The sequence below is a fragment of the Gadus chalcogrammus genome, chromosome 12, assembly GCF_026213295.1.
Source record: "Gadus chalcogrammus isolate NIFS_2021 chromosome 12, NIFS_Gcha_1.0, whole genome shotgun sequence".
Taxonomy (NCBI): domain Eukaryota; kingdom Metazoa; phylum Chordata; class Actinopteri; order Gadiformes; family Gadidae; genus Gadus; species Gadus chalcogrammus.
In genome coordinates, this window is record NC_079423.1 from 32,139,596 (window position 1) to 32,154,998 (window position 15,403).

General features: G+C 46.1%; 1 long non-coding RNA gene across 2 annotated transcripts in view; it reads right to left on the reverse strand.

Annotated features, from left to right (window-relative positions):
- LOC130393079 (uncharacterized) overlaps positions 1 to 15,370 on the reverse strand; it is a 21,213-nt gene extending 5,843 nt beyond the window's left edge. Inside the window, exons 1-3 of one of the 2 annotated variants that reach the window (XR_008897081.1) lie at positions 15,289 to 15,370; positions 14,262 to 14,327; positions 5,151 to 5,230 (exon numbers count right to left, since the gene is read on the reverse strand). This is a non-coding gene — a long non-coding RNA (uncharacterized LOC130393079). Of the gene's footprint in view, positions 1 to 5,150; positions 5,231 to 14,261; positions 14,328 to 15,274 lie in introns of both variants that reach the window. The other variant, XR_008897080.1, reaches the window with a different exon arrangement.
- Positions 15,371 to 15,403: the final 33 nt, after the last annotated feature.

A 15,403-nucleotide genomic window follows, 5' to 3' on the forward strand; every position in this document is an offset into this window, starting at 1 on the left:
TCTCTCTCTCTCTCTCTCTCTCTCTCTCTCCTCTCTCATCCTCTCTCTCTCTCTCTCTCTCTCCTCTCTCTCTCTCTCTCTCTCTCTCTCTCTCTCTCTCTCTCTCTCTCTCTCTCTCTCTCTCTCTCTCTCTCTATCACATCAACACCACTTCTCCTGACACTCTAAGGGCTGTTTGACAGTAATAGCTCTGAAAGCAGAAGAGCAGGGCTCCTTTGAGAGGGTCTGTGTTGTGTTGGTGTTTGTGTTTGTGTGCGTCGTTGTGTTTGTCGCTCCTAATGCACATACTTGGGTCCTTGCATTTGGTTTTATTTGTGATTGAGCCATACTACATACTACTACTAACTCGCTCTGACATTACAAACAAACACACACCATGTCGCTGCCTATTGAATACATGTTCTCTCATGATGAAAGACTCTCAGGCACACTGTTGTCTGTGGCCTGTGAACGCAATCTGATAATGCTCTGGAGGGTTGACAGTGCATCAGTGCTTTATGAATATCATCAGCCTAAACAGTAGCAGAAATCAACGAGATGAATGGATTAATGCAGTGGTGGAGAAATGGAAAGATGGCTGATAGGATGGATGGATGATGGAGGAGTGTTAGAATGACGCTGTCTCCAGTTCCTCATGGTTCTGTGTTGACACTTTTTTGTATTTGATCATTTGTGTAGGTGTGTCTGTCTGTCTGTCTGTGGAGAGGTACGTGCATGTGTGTGCGTGTGTATGTGCGAGAGAGTGACTGTGTGTGTGTGTGTGTGTGTATGTAAGAGAGAGAGTCAGTGTGTGTGTGTGTGTTTGTGAGAGTGTCTGTGTGTCTGTGTGTGTGTGTGTGTGTGTGTGTGTGTGTGTGTGTGTGTGTGTGTGTGTGTGTGTGCGTGCGCGTGTGTGTGTGTGTGCGCGCACGCGCGCATGTGTGTCTGTTTGTGTATGCTTGCGTGTGTTTTTTGTATGTGTATGTGTGTGTATGTGTATATGTGTGTGTACGTGTATATGTGTGTGCTGCGTGCGTTCCCCAGGTGATTAGCCCCTCCCTCCCTGGGTGTGTATTGTGCTGCTGTCAGTCGGCAGCGTGATGGATGGCAGCCTATTACCCGGCCTCAGGGCTCTGGCTCATCATCACTGCCATTAGTTATAGATCCACAGACTTGGAGTGCCAAGGGTTACTTATCTGGCCAGCTATTTGCTGGGCTGCGCTGAACCCACACACACACACACACACACACACACACACACACACACACACCACACATAAGACACACACAATTCTCAAACTCTCCCTTTCTTCAATGTCCTCTTCACCCTCACTTTATGTTTTGCAATTATCTCCACTCTTCTCTGCCCAACTGCCGTCTCTGCTGTCCACCGATCCGCTCTGCTCTTCATCCTCCTTCCCACCCTCCTCTTCGCGCCGACACTACTCTCCTCTTAGGTCCATTAACTATTCAAAACACACATAGACGTGTGTGCGTGCGCCCGTGCCTGTTGTGAGTGAAGGACCAATTTCCTGTTATTTGAGTGCTACATATTCAACAACATGTGGTTTATATAACGGGGGGCAATCATGTGCTAGGGAAAGGAGAGAGAGAGAGAGAGAGAGAGAGAGAGAGAGAGAGAGAGAGAGAGAGAGAGAGAGAGAGAGAGAGAGAGAGAGAGAGAGAGAGAGAGAGAGAGAGAGAGAGAGAGAGAGAGAGAGAGAGGACAGGGGGTAAACTGAGCGAGAGAAGTTGGATTTAATTTGGTGTCCTCAAGAAATAAAAAATCTGCAGACAAGACCTACACTCAAGTGTAGGTCAAGGCAAAGGTCCTAAAAAAAAATCTAAATTATAGTCATAATAAAATAACAATGACATCAAAGTAGCAACAACATTTATAGAAAAATATAACAGCAAAGTATTTATAGGTTCAAAACAGCCACCCAGTTGTATTGTCTGTGAATCAGAAAGCTATCGGGCTATTACAACAACCAAACACCCTCAACGTGTTGCACCCCGCCCCCCCCCCCCCCCCCGCCGACCTCACTGGGTAGGAGAAGGAGGTTTAGCATCTGGACCTGCCTCTCTCTGCTGTCCATCTACTAATACACTCCTAATGCTGCGATCCCCTCACGCTAACCCTCATTAGCTTATCAGAACAAGACAATGGAGGACATTAGCACCAGCTCCCGCCTGAGGGCCCAGCGAAGGTGTCCCCTCCAGATAGCGGGCGGTACGGGTTTAAGTCCTGCCTCAGACCCGTACATTAACACAGCCCCCACCCGAGCATCGCAGCTCACCCCGTTGACTCTCCGCCTTAAGACAATACACCGGCGATAGCTCGGCCCGTCTCCCGGCAGAGAGCCACCGGTCATCCATTAACTGTTCACCTCAGCCTCTAATACGCGGCCTGGGTGAAAGCTAACCTTAACCCTCTCATACCCGCATTAGCTTATCGCGGGAAGACAAGGCGGAGCACGGGAGGGTTGGGTTAGCTTAGCGGCCCGACCGGCTGATTGACTTCCCTAGCTGTTGGATTAGCTGTGATGCTAACGCGGCCTAGCGGGGGCAAGGTGAGGTCTGTCTTAGCGCAGCAGCTTTCTCGGGGGGGGCGGGGGGACGCTATCAGAGTGCGCCCAGTGCTGGAGGGGGTCCCCGGGAGCAGCCCTCACTGCCGAGGCTAAGACAAAGTAGCTGCGGGGGCTAATCCCGGCAGCCTCAAATCCCACGGGCGCAGTTCAGAAGGTATTAATGGATATTTAAATGAAGGCACCAACATTCACCTGTTCTAAAGCAGGCGGAGGACGTGGAGACATACATTATGCATACCTATGCAGCAGACGCAAGGGCGACCCACACACACACACACACACACACACACACACACCTTTCCCCTACTTAGACAGGTGCACATTATACAAATGTATTAATAGGATAAAAACTGCAAATCTGTATCAACGGGTCAGAATGGCCTTTGAGGGAATTATAAAGGAATTCAGTTAAAGTAAAACCAAATCAGATACATACATAAAATAGTACATAAAATAAACCTATAGCATGAAATCTTCTTATGACTTGGCATTCAGATGGAGTGAATTAATGTACATTGCAATACACCAAAACAAACCCTATTGCTTTAATAGTACATGTACATGTGTCACACACAGACACACACGAACACGAAAGAGCCTTCTTCCCCTGGATGGAGCATCTGGGGGGGACTGGGGGTTCAGAGGTTAAGTACAGGAGCAATCTAAATCAGGAGGTCAGCTGGCAGGCAGCGCAAATGACTGGCTTAATGACTGGCTGAGTGACTGGCTCCCCTCACTAATAACAACCTGCACAGCTAGTCAGTCGGAAGGAGGGCTCGTCAGGGCACTGACTGACAGGCCAGGACACTCACACACGCACACACACTCACACACACACACGCACACACACAAACACCGTTCACACACACACACACACACACACACAAACACCGTTCACACACGCACACACACACACACACACACACACACACACACACACGCAGCCGTTCGATGTGAATCCAGCCCTTAAATAAGCTGTAATTGGTGGGCAGACCCGCCCATCCAATGGAGAGCAGGCAGGGCCCGCCCCCCCACTTTAACAGCCCATTAGGCGAGGCCCGGAGGCCCCTGAGGGAGCAGTGCGGGTCACACTACACTGCTACCCTAACGGAGATTAATAACCCCAGAGATATGGCGCTGACATGCTATTTAATCACACATAACGACGTGGACGCGGGAACATAAAGGGAGGGGACAGAAGGCGTCAGAGGGGCCGACTGGAACTCAATTGAAATATTGATTTTGGTCAAATGTTTTGCTCCCCCCCACCCCCCCCCCCCCCCTCCCACCACCACCACCACCACCACCTCCAGCACGTCACATGTTATGGAGGCATGCCTCACGTTTTACATAAAAGTGGGGGATATGTTTACTGACTGTGTGCGTTGTTTCTGAGTGGCTCATTTTATAGAAATGGTAACTTTGGCAAAGAGGAAAATAGAGAGAATGATTATCAGGCCGCCTGCAGTACAGAGCATTACAATGCATATGTCTGTTCCTCTCTTATCCCCATAAACACACCGACATACGCACACGGACAAGAGACACCTGGAGGACTGTGTGTGTGTGTGTGTGTGTGTGTGTGTGTGTGTGTGTGTGTGTGTGTGTGTGTGTGTGTGTGTGTGTGTGTGTGTGTGTGTGTGTGTGTGTGTGTGTGTGTGTGTAACAATCAAAGCAGTGGAGCATGCTGTGTGACTAAGTGAGTGTTCTCGGCCAGACATAGGGGGACCAGTCTGTCACTGTGTGGCGACACCGAGATAGCTCATTAGACATTCTGCTCCAATTCAATTTTAACCAACTTATTTGTTCCTGTGCAAATTCTGACATTTGCCCGCGTCGAGGGAGGCACCAGCTCATTCAAATGCGACTTGTGTTTGTCTCTTTTCTTTTGCTGGCTAAGGACGGCTACAAATAAAGTTCCGCCTTAATTTAGATCCAGATCCATTTTGCTTTCTATGTGTCGTAACAAGAAACGTTGTATCAAACAATCTGGAGCACATTGAGACCTGCTCAGATGAGAGTAGTTCTCCAAAGCACGTCTTTGATTTCGGTAAATGCAATGATTGAAATAAACAATGTAGGACCACACATTCAGTTCAAATGACTACAATGACTCTTAAACACACACCTGTCCCCAGGGTAAGGGCTCGTACACTCACACATTAACATACGCATAGTATGGAAGTAGTAATCACTTAAGACCCAGCCCTGAGAACATGTTACCAGATGGAACAAGCTACCTTTTGCAAAGCACAATTCCGGAGAAAATGTATGCCAGAGCATTGGTGAGCGTTTACTCTCACATAGTGTAAACCAACATGCTAACATATATATATATATATAAATATATAAGAGAGAGAGAGAGAGAGAGAGAGAGAGAGAGAGAGAGAGAGAGAGAGAGAGAGAGAGAGAGAGAGAGAGAGAGAGAGAGAGAGAGAGAGAGAGAGAGAGAGAGAGAGAGAGAGAGAGGCAGTAAAGTGAAAGTGAGTGAGAGACAGACAGGGCTTAAGAAGTGAGTGAGAGTGTCAGTAGGCATCAGTCAGGGGGTGGGAGAGAGGCTGGTCAGTGTAAATCTCTCACCTGTAGCCTGGGGCAGCTCTCCCAGTACAGCCACACGTCGGACTCCATGAACACAACATCCAGGAACGCCCGCTTGCCGTCTGCAGAACGCACACACAGCAATAAGACACTTAAAGTGTGCATACAATGACAGACACCGATTTCGTTTTTTTCTTAGAAATTATTTGCGCACAGTACAAAACCATAATCAACCCACCATCAGTTAAGTTAGTCAAATGAGCCAATTATCAAACTCATACAAACGATACAATTCATCCAAGTTATCTCTCCTCCGCTCGTTTGAACACACGCTAAACGGCCCGGGCGTGATTGAACGACGGGATTAAACAAACCCGGAACAACAACAAAGCAATCGGGTAGCAATCAATCCCCGAGCGCGTGGGTCCAGGTGGGCTGACCTCCGTCTGAGTCCGCCTCAGAGCGCCTGACGGGGCGGCTCCACAGCGGGACGCGCCAGCCCGTCCTGCAGGTGAGCCTGGAGCCCCCGCTCTTCAGGAACAGGAGGAGGAGGAGGAGGAGGAGGAGAGGTAAGGACAGCGACAGAGGCAGAGCGATGGGAGCTGTGGGGAGCACAGCAACACCACGGCTCCCCCACGACCAGTGGAGAACTTTCTCTGTCATCCATGGATGCGTCGATATCCCAGGTAGAATATTCCATTTCTGTGTCCTCCTCTCTTCCTCCAGGTCCTCTGTCCTCCTGCTCTTCCTGGGTTCTGTTGAGGAACCATGATCCCCCCTCTGGAACCTTTCCTCTCACGCACACAAACACACACAACCCAGAAACACACCGACTGGAAAGGGAGGGTCTGCAGCCTGACAAATAGGTAGACCGGTGAGGCTGAAGATCAATCTAGAACACACCAAACACGCCTGGTGAACTCCTTCCTTCCTTCCTTCGCTCTGTCCTGCGGCCAGCGATGCTCCTCTCTCCCTCTTCACGGTCCTTCTCTCTGCCAACACAAGCCGGGCAAAGCTGTCCTGCGTTTTGTGTGCCGCTCCTCCACGAAGTCAACACACAACCACGCACACAGACCCACACCCGGACACACACGCGCGCACACAGAGGAGACGCTGTGAGCTAACCCTGAGCCGGGCCCTGGTCTGCCTTTGAGATGCTCTCTAGCCCACAAACACAAGACGGCTTTCATTATCTTGCCCGTCGCAGCGCAAGGCCTAGCTTCTAAAGGCTACTGATTTCATTCTTCCCTTAGCCCCACGCACAAAGGCAGGGCATTTTGTAAATTACTTGCTCGTTTCAGACCAACAAAAGGTACTTTCATTGAACCCCCCCCCGCCGCCACCACTCCCCTCTCCACACACACACACACACACATACATACATACACACACATAGACACAACCACAACACAACCCCCCCCACCCTCAGCCTCATCCCGCCTCCTCCCTCCATTTGATTTTGCTCAAATTTGATTACAAGGCTTGAAAAAAAAAAAACAGGAGGGGAAGAAAAGAAAAGAGGAAATAAGAAAGGAGCCCAGATGGCGTGTTCATTCAGCGGGTGAATGCCTTTATCTGGGCGCCCTTTATACATGTGGCAATCCACGTCCGCTGCTGCCGCACCACTAACAAAGAGAGCAAAGAAAGAACTTGACAAAATTATTGGTTTGGTGCACTCTCCTCCACGCCTGCCAGGCCGAGTAGACCCAGGCCAGCCCTCTCTCACTCTCCTCCACGCCTGCCAGGCCGAGTAGACCCAGGCCAGCCCTCTCTCACTCTCTCTTTTTATTTCACTTTCCCCCCGCGTCCCGACGACTTTCTATCACCGCCTCGTCTACATCACACTCGATGCAGCGCTGGATCTTATTCCATTTTATTTACGTGATGTAACCAAACTGCAGGAGACGTGTGTCTGATTGTGTCTGAACGTACGCTTGCTTGTGTGTATGTCGTAGAGTGGACGACATTAACAAACGCACTTCAAGGCCTTCAAGAGGTCAAGCTCCAACACAAGAGTGTCAGAGTTGGTACGACAGGACAGGAGGTGCTGGAGGAGTGTTCTGCATGCAAACCCCAGATAGATCATCCACACAAACACACCAACACACAAAAGCATTTTGAAAGGCAAAGTGTGAGCCATGATATGCAACATAAGGTGACTCTGTCGCTATAAAAAGGAGGCATGCTCTGCAGCTCTTTCACTTAGGAGGATAATTATAGGTCTCCAACACACAAATGCATGCACATATCCACACACAGACACACACACCAACACATTGACACAAATGGCATCTAAGCCATACCATGCTCACAGACAACATACTCAGACATGCATGTAGTTCACTTCTAACCAAACAACCGATGTCAATAAAGCAGAGCAGAACCAAAGCCGTAAACTGGTTATGACCCGGACACAAACCACATGGGCCCAGCAGACTCATAGATGCAACTAGACTCAAGTCCTGAATGTGCGGACCGGTAAGGTTGAGAGAACTAATAGCTCACCACACATGCAAGTCCCTGGTAGGTCAGGGTCGCCATTGGCCTTGTGGCGCTTTGCATTTCAATGAGTCTTTTATCATCCCGCCAGGATGCTTTAACTGTCAGTTCTTCACAGTTCAAGATGGGATCTGGCTCACATTGTGTTTCATTATAAGAAAGAGCACACCTCGTGGTCGTGTGGCTCGCATTCTGCTTGGATAGGCCTGTCGACAGCATTCCGGGCATAATGTGGAAAAACCTCTGGCTACATCATTCACAGCATGCCCGATGCCTACATTGAGACCTCCCGGGAAATGACATCAAGTATGCTTTGGCATACGAAGGTTCAGCACCCAGTCCACGTTGATGAAGGCCACCACTACTGCATACAATTTGAAACAGCAAGGACAACAGAAGGGATTATCTTCTAACAAGCGTCCTTTTAGCTGATTTACTTTCCCAGGAGGTATTTATGTGGCAACTTGGTGGAGAAATGCATCAGGCAGGTCCTTGATACATTTAAGGTCAATACAACTTTTTAAATGTGTTTGGCAATGTCTACAAGAACACCATCAAAAGAAAAGATAAAACTGTAGAGAATGTGGCTATGACATAGACGTGCTTCTTTTGAAGGACCGTGAAGAAGAATAGCAGGCTTGAGAGCCAAAGTAATCCATGCAGCTACTGATATTCATAAGGAGAACACTTCATAACAGTGTGGAGAAGAGCAAAGTGAGTCAAATTGAGGCAGGTAGTTGGACTTACAGCGTGATAAGTAATCCCCTCATCACCTATTCTGGGGGGCAAGCATCCAAAAGAGATAATACAGATATAGAACAATTTGTGATGACGGTGCTTTAATACACACACATACAACGCCACTTTGACGCTTCCTCCAAAACACACGCGTATGCACACACAAATTGACACGCATACACCCGCGCGCACACCCATAAACCTATGAGCACATGCTGTGGAGATATGGAGCTGTGAAGCGCTGACAGCAGCAGCAGGGGCCGGGTGCCTCCCTAAGCAGCGTGGAGGTGGAGCTCCGACGGCCGGCCGTCACCTGGCAGACACACCTCCGCTCCCCGCCCCACCTGCTTGATAAGCAGACTTATTTGACTTGGTTATTACAGATGAGGACTGAGATCTCTGCATGTGGTCAGAAGACATTTGTATCGGTCGTCAGGTTTCCCTCCCCGCAAAGCAGAAGTAATTATTGTCTCCAGATAAAAACGGAAAAGCAGGGCATTTTTTTCCTTAAAGGAGGAAATAAACTAGAGATGGAAATGACCTTAATAATATTTTCTCCCTGGATTGCTTCCTAGTAAGAGTGTTCCATCGGTAGGGTTGATAAAAGGATTATGCAGCCAGCTTTATGGGGCTGCAGTGAAATCTGGATATGGAGGGAGAGCTGCTTGATTGAATAATTCTTGTTTCCCCTTCAGCCAAGCTAGCAAGCTTCTTAGGGAAAACTAAGAAATCAGCATTATGCCAGATTTATACGAGTGCTCTGTCAAGAGGTGGGTAGTCATTCTGTCAATCCCACTCTGAAGCATTACACTTTTCTGATGGCCGCTACGTTTCTGTCTGTCTGACTATCCAACTTTCTGTCTGAAGAACATAGAACTGCAGCTGTCTTCAAAAATAACTGTTACAGTTTGAAGTGACTCTCTGACATAAATGATCTCACATTATACGTGCATGTTCTATGCATGTGTGTGTGTGTGTGTGTGTGTGTGTGTGTGTGTGTGTGTGTGTGTGTGTGTGTGTGTGTGTGTGTGTGTGTGTGTGTTTCCTGTATATCCCAAGCCTAACTATAGTTCAGTCAAAATAAAAAGTACAGCCATGAAAGCGAAGGAAAGATTTAAATCAGTTTGGCATCATGATTTATTTCAATTAACTATATCCCTTCTGGTCATTCTTACTGCTTCATAAGTGCATTAAGGAAACACAATGAGCCTAGGGTGCATTAAGGGAACATGTTAGTGGAGAGAAGTTAATGAGTTGAGAGCTCTATGGAATATGTGGAATAATTTATAAATGGCAACATCTTAAGTGATTTAGAATCAGTTGCCAGTTGCACATAAAACAATGGCAATGGAGTAAATAGAAATCTGACATAAATACTAACGATAAAAACTAATAATACACAATGTGGGGGTTTATAACTTTCTGTATATGCTGCATACAAAAAGACACGTGGCCTCTTTTAGATTGAACCAACATCCAAGCAAACATCAGAATAGTGTCCTTAAACATTAGGAACCTTCTAAATCCCTTCCCTCAGTTCCTTTTGAGACTTGTGAACATCCCACTAGCGATACCTGACTGAAACAATATCTGCACGGCCCTGAAGCATAGCATATAATATATAATAGTGTTCCATAATCCACAACCACAATGGTTAAGGTTACTGCTCCCTCTGCGTGGCTATAGAGCAAGTGGTTAAAGACCCTTTTCTTCAGCCTCTTCAGCAATGTTTGTGATAGCTTGTTAACAAAAGGATGGAGGCTATAGACAAGATAACTGTGAGGAATACAGGAGATGTTCTATGATTCTGAACAATTTACAGTACATCCACTGCATTTTTGCTTTTCAAGTGTCAATATAAGCTTGCTTAACATCAGAAGGCTTTTAAATATCAATACATGAGGGATGCATTGTAGCAGTGGACCATCGCATCACATAGATGCTAAAAGATACTTTATGGTGAGGTTCGTCAAAGTTCACATACCTTATTCTTATAAATTGCTGCAAGTGTTATTGCCAAACCAATCAGTTAATTAAACAGTACACATGTTATTTCTAAGTAAATGAAAGCACTTCTCTCCTAAAATATATATATTTGTGTCTTCCAATTGACGTACCCTGCCAAGGCTAAGAAACTGATTAAAGTGCACACTAATTTAACTGCGTAGTGAGATAAATGAGAAAAATGTTAAACAAGAAAAATAACTGAATTCAGAATGACCATCTCCTCCGACCTAAGACATCTGTGACAATGGATCCAGTTGTGTCTGTGGAGGCCTAGTAGACAAGATGACAAGGAGACAGTCAGGAACCATTCTGGTCCTCCATCAAGGTGTGGAAACCAGCCGTGGGCATGGGCCCAAGGCAGAGCAACAACTGAGCCTCGAAGCACTAGCCCGAACTGCAAATCACCGTCTTTAAATAGTAACATGTCTGGGATTGATCAGCTGTAGTGATAACACAATGGCTTTACATGGATTATATGGACTATTCTAATACTGAGACTTCTGAATAAAGGTCTCCAAGATCCACTTGTTGGATGCTCTTAGTCATTGGAGTTGGCTGAGTTGCTCCACCCTAGCTATCCTATCTGCGTTGAACTATGGACTGGAACTATCTTCAAAACCTTTGAACCATATTTTAAACCTTTATGAAGACAGTCATCATGCACTGCTGCTCGTGCAATCATTCCTTCAGGGGAATCATACATTTACTTTATTATCTCAACATGAACCTCCATTTAAAGTAGTTGCAGAGGTTTCTGTGATATTGCGACTGTAGACTTCATGGAAACTAATCTAATGGCACTCATTAAAACGATTTTCTTCTGAATAAATGACTCATTTTTCAACTTATGAAACAGAGCATGTTGTAAATACATATGCTGCACTGCTCCTCTCAATCATACCTTAATACTTTTACAGAAAAGCTAATAGCAAAATCAACAAGATTGTTGAAACATACATAAGGTACTTTCAAAGCAAATTGAGGCAATGGCAGTTGCCATAATTGCGAATAGTTTTTGTGTCTGTACTTTTTGAAGAATCAGAATAAAATAATACATAGACTCAAGGCGTGTTAATTAACATGCAAGGTCACGACACTAAGTCCTTCGGGGAAAAACTATTTGGAAATTCAATATTGCCCGTTGTTATTTCCATAAAGATTATGAGCAAAGCAACCCACAACATGGTACTTTATGGTGAGGTTTGTAAAACTTGACATAACAAGTTTGAAGAACACAATAGTGTCACTTTCAGATATATCCCAAACATCTGTCTTGAAGAATTACACAAGCAGATGTTAAATTGAACGCTTAGTGTAGTATTGCAAATTATGCTTGACAAAGATAAAAATGACAAACCAGCTATCGTAAGTATAAGCCATGTCTGTAATATAAACACTTAATACGACTCTAGTTATGAATAATAATATGCAGAAGTGTCATCTTCGCTGTCGGAGAGAAAACAGCGCATGGACAAAAATCTAGCAGGTGGCATGAGCCATATCTGAATTGTGATGTCCCTAATCCATCAGCCCTGCTCCTATTGGAGGATATATCTCTCGCACAAGTGACTGCTTCAAATATCCACAGAGTCGGTCAAGAGGTCACAGCGATCTCCAACGGAACCTTAATGACAACGATTACCAGCTGTGGCCAATTTGTTGAAGTTCAAACTGTTCAACAATTCACCTTTAACAATCTGTGGGAACACGTGTCATTTGCAGCGTTACTCCAGAACTACAAGTACTACAACTTCAAAGTTTGTAATGTTTTAACACATACGAATATTACAGCATTGAGCTGAAGCAGTCACTGTCAATGCCAGCCTATAGCTTCTACTACTAAACAACAAACATCCAACAATCAATATTCCCCCATTTCCTGATCCTCAAGGCATCCCATTCGTCTGCATCCTGAGTTTGAATAATAAACCTCAAAGCCCCTGAAGGGATTCATTGTCACTGCTAATCACGTCCCACAATCACAAACATCCCAACTTTTCCCTCCACTCTCCACTCTGTATTCACGCTGATTCCCATAAGGCACTGCCGTTCAGGTGCCTCTTCTAAAGTAAATAATCACACACAAAAAAGACGCCAGGAAGACAAATAGAAACGGACAACAAAACGAAACAAAAAAGTCTGGTGAAATACCTTTGAGGATGCCCAGAGGACGCGCCGGACAGACAGATGTGCAGATAGATCCCTTCTCCCTCTCTCTCTCTCTCTCCGGCTGCCTCCTCTCTCAGTGTGTTACAGAGAGTGACTGCTCCGAGCCCGCCTGGCATATCTAATTAGAACCGGGCTGTTGCCACTATCTGAGGATCTACCTCTCCAATCTCTCCTGACTCAATCTTCCCCATCTCTGATTTTCTTTTATATTTATGCTGGAATATTTAATTGTAGACAAAAGGTTACTCTGGGCTCTATTCATCGTGCACAGGCAGAATAATCTCCTTTAAAAGGCTTGACATTTCAGGCTTTTCAAAAGAGGCTGAAAAAATTATATCCAAGCTTTTGTTAATCAATGAAGTAGAACTCCCCCGAACAAAAGAATTAAATTGCTTGGTTGGGTTAATAAAACACACAGAAATAGCTGCTTCCTGTGGGCTTTTGTTCCTGCCACTGGTCCCCTTTACACACACAACCAGCACTGTAATTCCATATGATTTGGGGGGCAAAACTCTCATTTCACCACACAGTTGGCTTTTTAAATCCCATTGAATGAACCAGGCTGTGAGGCTGCCTGATTGGAACCTCTTGCCTGCGCTTGGCTGGCTGCTGGCTACAGTAGAGAAGGGTCTCTCCATTTAAACCTGATTCTCGCTAAAGAAAGACAACAGGTCCACTACAATTTACAATGTCTATACTGCCCGTGACTCAGAAAAACATTGTAATTATGCAAATGATAGGGGCAATAATTAGGCCCTTTGCTGTCCCGATGCGTTTACTGCCACACGTCTCTGTTCCAACCGCAGAGAACACACACAGCAGGTCCCGTTGTGTAACAAATCGCTCCTGGCAGATAGAGACGCACACAAACACACTAGCACTCACACACACACTCACACACATCTTGCAGATGTTCACAGAGACTCAGGACATTCTAGCCGTCAGTCTCAGAAAAGGTTCCGGCATCCGGCGGTACATGGAGAGCACCCCAGAGCACCCCAGAGCACCCCAGAGCACCCTGTGGTCACAGAATACGGGTGTTAGTGAATGTCCGGCCGGTGGACAGACGCTGCTCGGTGCACACACACTTGGAACTTTAGTGAGAAGTGAGACTGAAAACAATCAAAGCTTCGGTCCTACAAGTCATTCGAGCTTCATGAAGCATGTGTAAAGAGTACCGGTAAGTTTAGGAATCAGAGAACAAGGATGGTATGGTGTATGGTTTATGTACATCATTGGAGGTCATGTCCACAGAAGTAAGTAATCACAGTCAAGTGGATGTTCTCATTAGAAGTGGGTCTCCAGTTGTTTGAGGGTTGTTAAGTTAAGGTCATTCGACACATTCTGGAGCCAATTGTTTGTGAGAACTGGTCAAACCTAGGTTGATTTTTTAAAGGGGTGGCCAGCAAATACATCAGTTAACAAGTCATAGTCGGGTCTCTATGTCTTGGTCACCACGGTTACTGTACACGTTGTAGGACATGGCGGAGCTAACCTATTGACATTTCTCCACAGTTTTCTCACTGCATCCATAGTGGTAGTAAACTATATCCATAGACCTCTGATTATCGCTATCTGTTTTATATATTGGTCATTCATCCTTAGTGGTAAACTACATCATCAATAATAAGTCATGATTGGAATTTCTTTGTCATGGTCTGATACCTTCCCTCTCAGTATGTTTGTGTTCCGTCTCAATACTTTTGTGTTACTTCTCAATATGTTTGTGTTCCCTCTTACCTCTCAATAGGTGTTGTGTTCCCACGCCAGTCTTCTGCGTTGCCTCTGTCTTGATCCAAAACTCATCTACAAAACGTTGTCCAAACACACACAATATTAGCATAACATATTAACTAACTTCACTCTGAAACTGTTAAGTGCCCCAGTGCCAAACTAAAACCAAGGCCACAGTCACTACATCAACCCCAGCCCAGTATTCCCCCCCCAGGCCAGAGACTGTACATCCCCCCAGACCTGAACTACCCCCCAGGCCAGAGACTGTACATCCCCAGACCTGAAGTACCCCCCAGGCCAGAGACTGTACATCCCCAGACCTGAACTACCCCCCAGGCCAGAGACTGTACATCCCCAGACCTGAAGTACCCCCCAGGCTACAGACAGTACTAACACCCCCAGCCCTGCACTACCACGCAGCTTCCCTACAACCCCCCCCCCACACCGGTAGTAGGGCAGGGTATGGGTGTAGCGAAGCCTAGGTGGAGTAAGTGGTGCTGGGCGTGGAGGTAGTGTGGCCTGGGTCGAAGAATGGGGCTGGGGTGGAGGTAGTTCGTTTTGGGGCTAATTAGGTTGCAGCTTGTTGTCTACCTTAATACGGTTAAGGCGTAATTTGTTTTGAGCAACCTTTATCTTATGAGTTATTGAAAATTCCCTACCATGACCCTAAGGGGCCTCCGTATCTTACTGCATAGTGGTATCTACATCGTATACCTATCGATAGCGGTTTACTTCATTGTTAATATAGTTTGCTGTTGACAACGGTGTGCAGTTGTATCGCAACAGTTTCATTTTAGATACCAACTTTCCCCAAAAGACTGGAAACCTACTTCTAGTTATCAAGCAGGGAAACAACCTGTATTAAATAAAGCACAGCCACTTATAACCCCACTCATTCGCAAACTGCCAGTGTATTAGCCTTGATTATAAAGAGTGTGAAACTCTCAATTGTGACAGTGTATATATAACATGCGTGTATATACAAATAAAATAAAAATGTACGTTAAAAAGTAGCAAACCTTTATCGACTTACAAAATGTCGAAAAACGTCGAAAGAAAAGTCGAAACCGCCGACCTGCCAAGCGACAGGCCCCGCCCCCGGCACCGCAGCTGGCTGCCAATCAGCCACAGGCCCCGCCCCCGGCTGC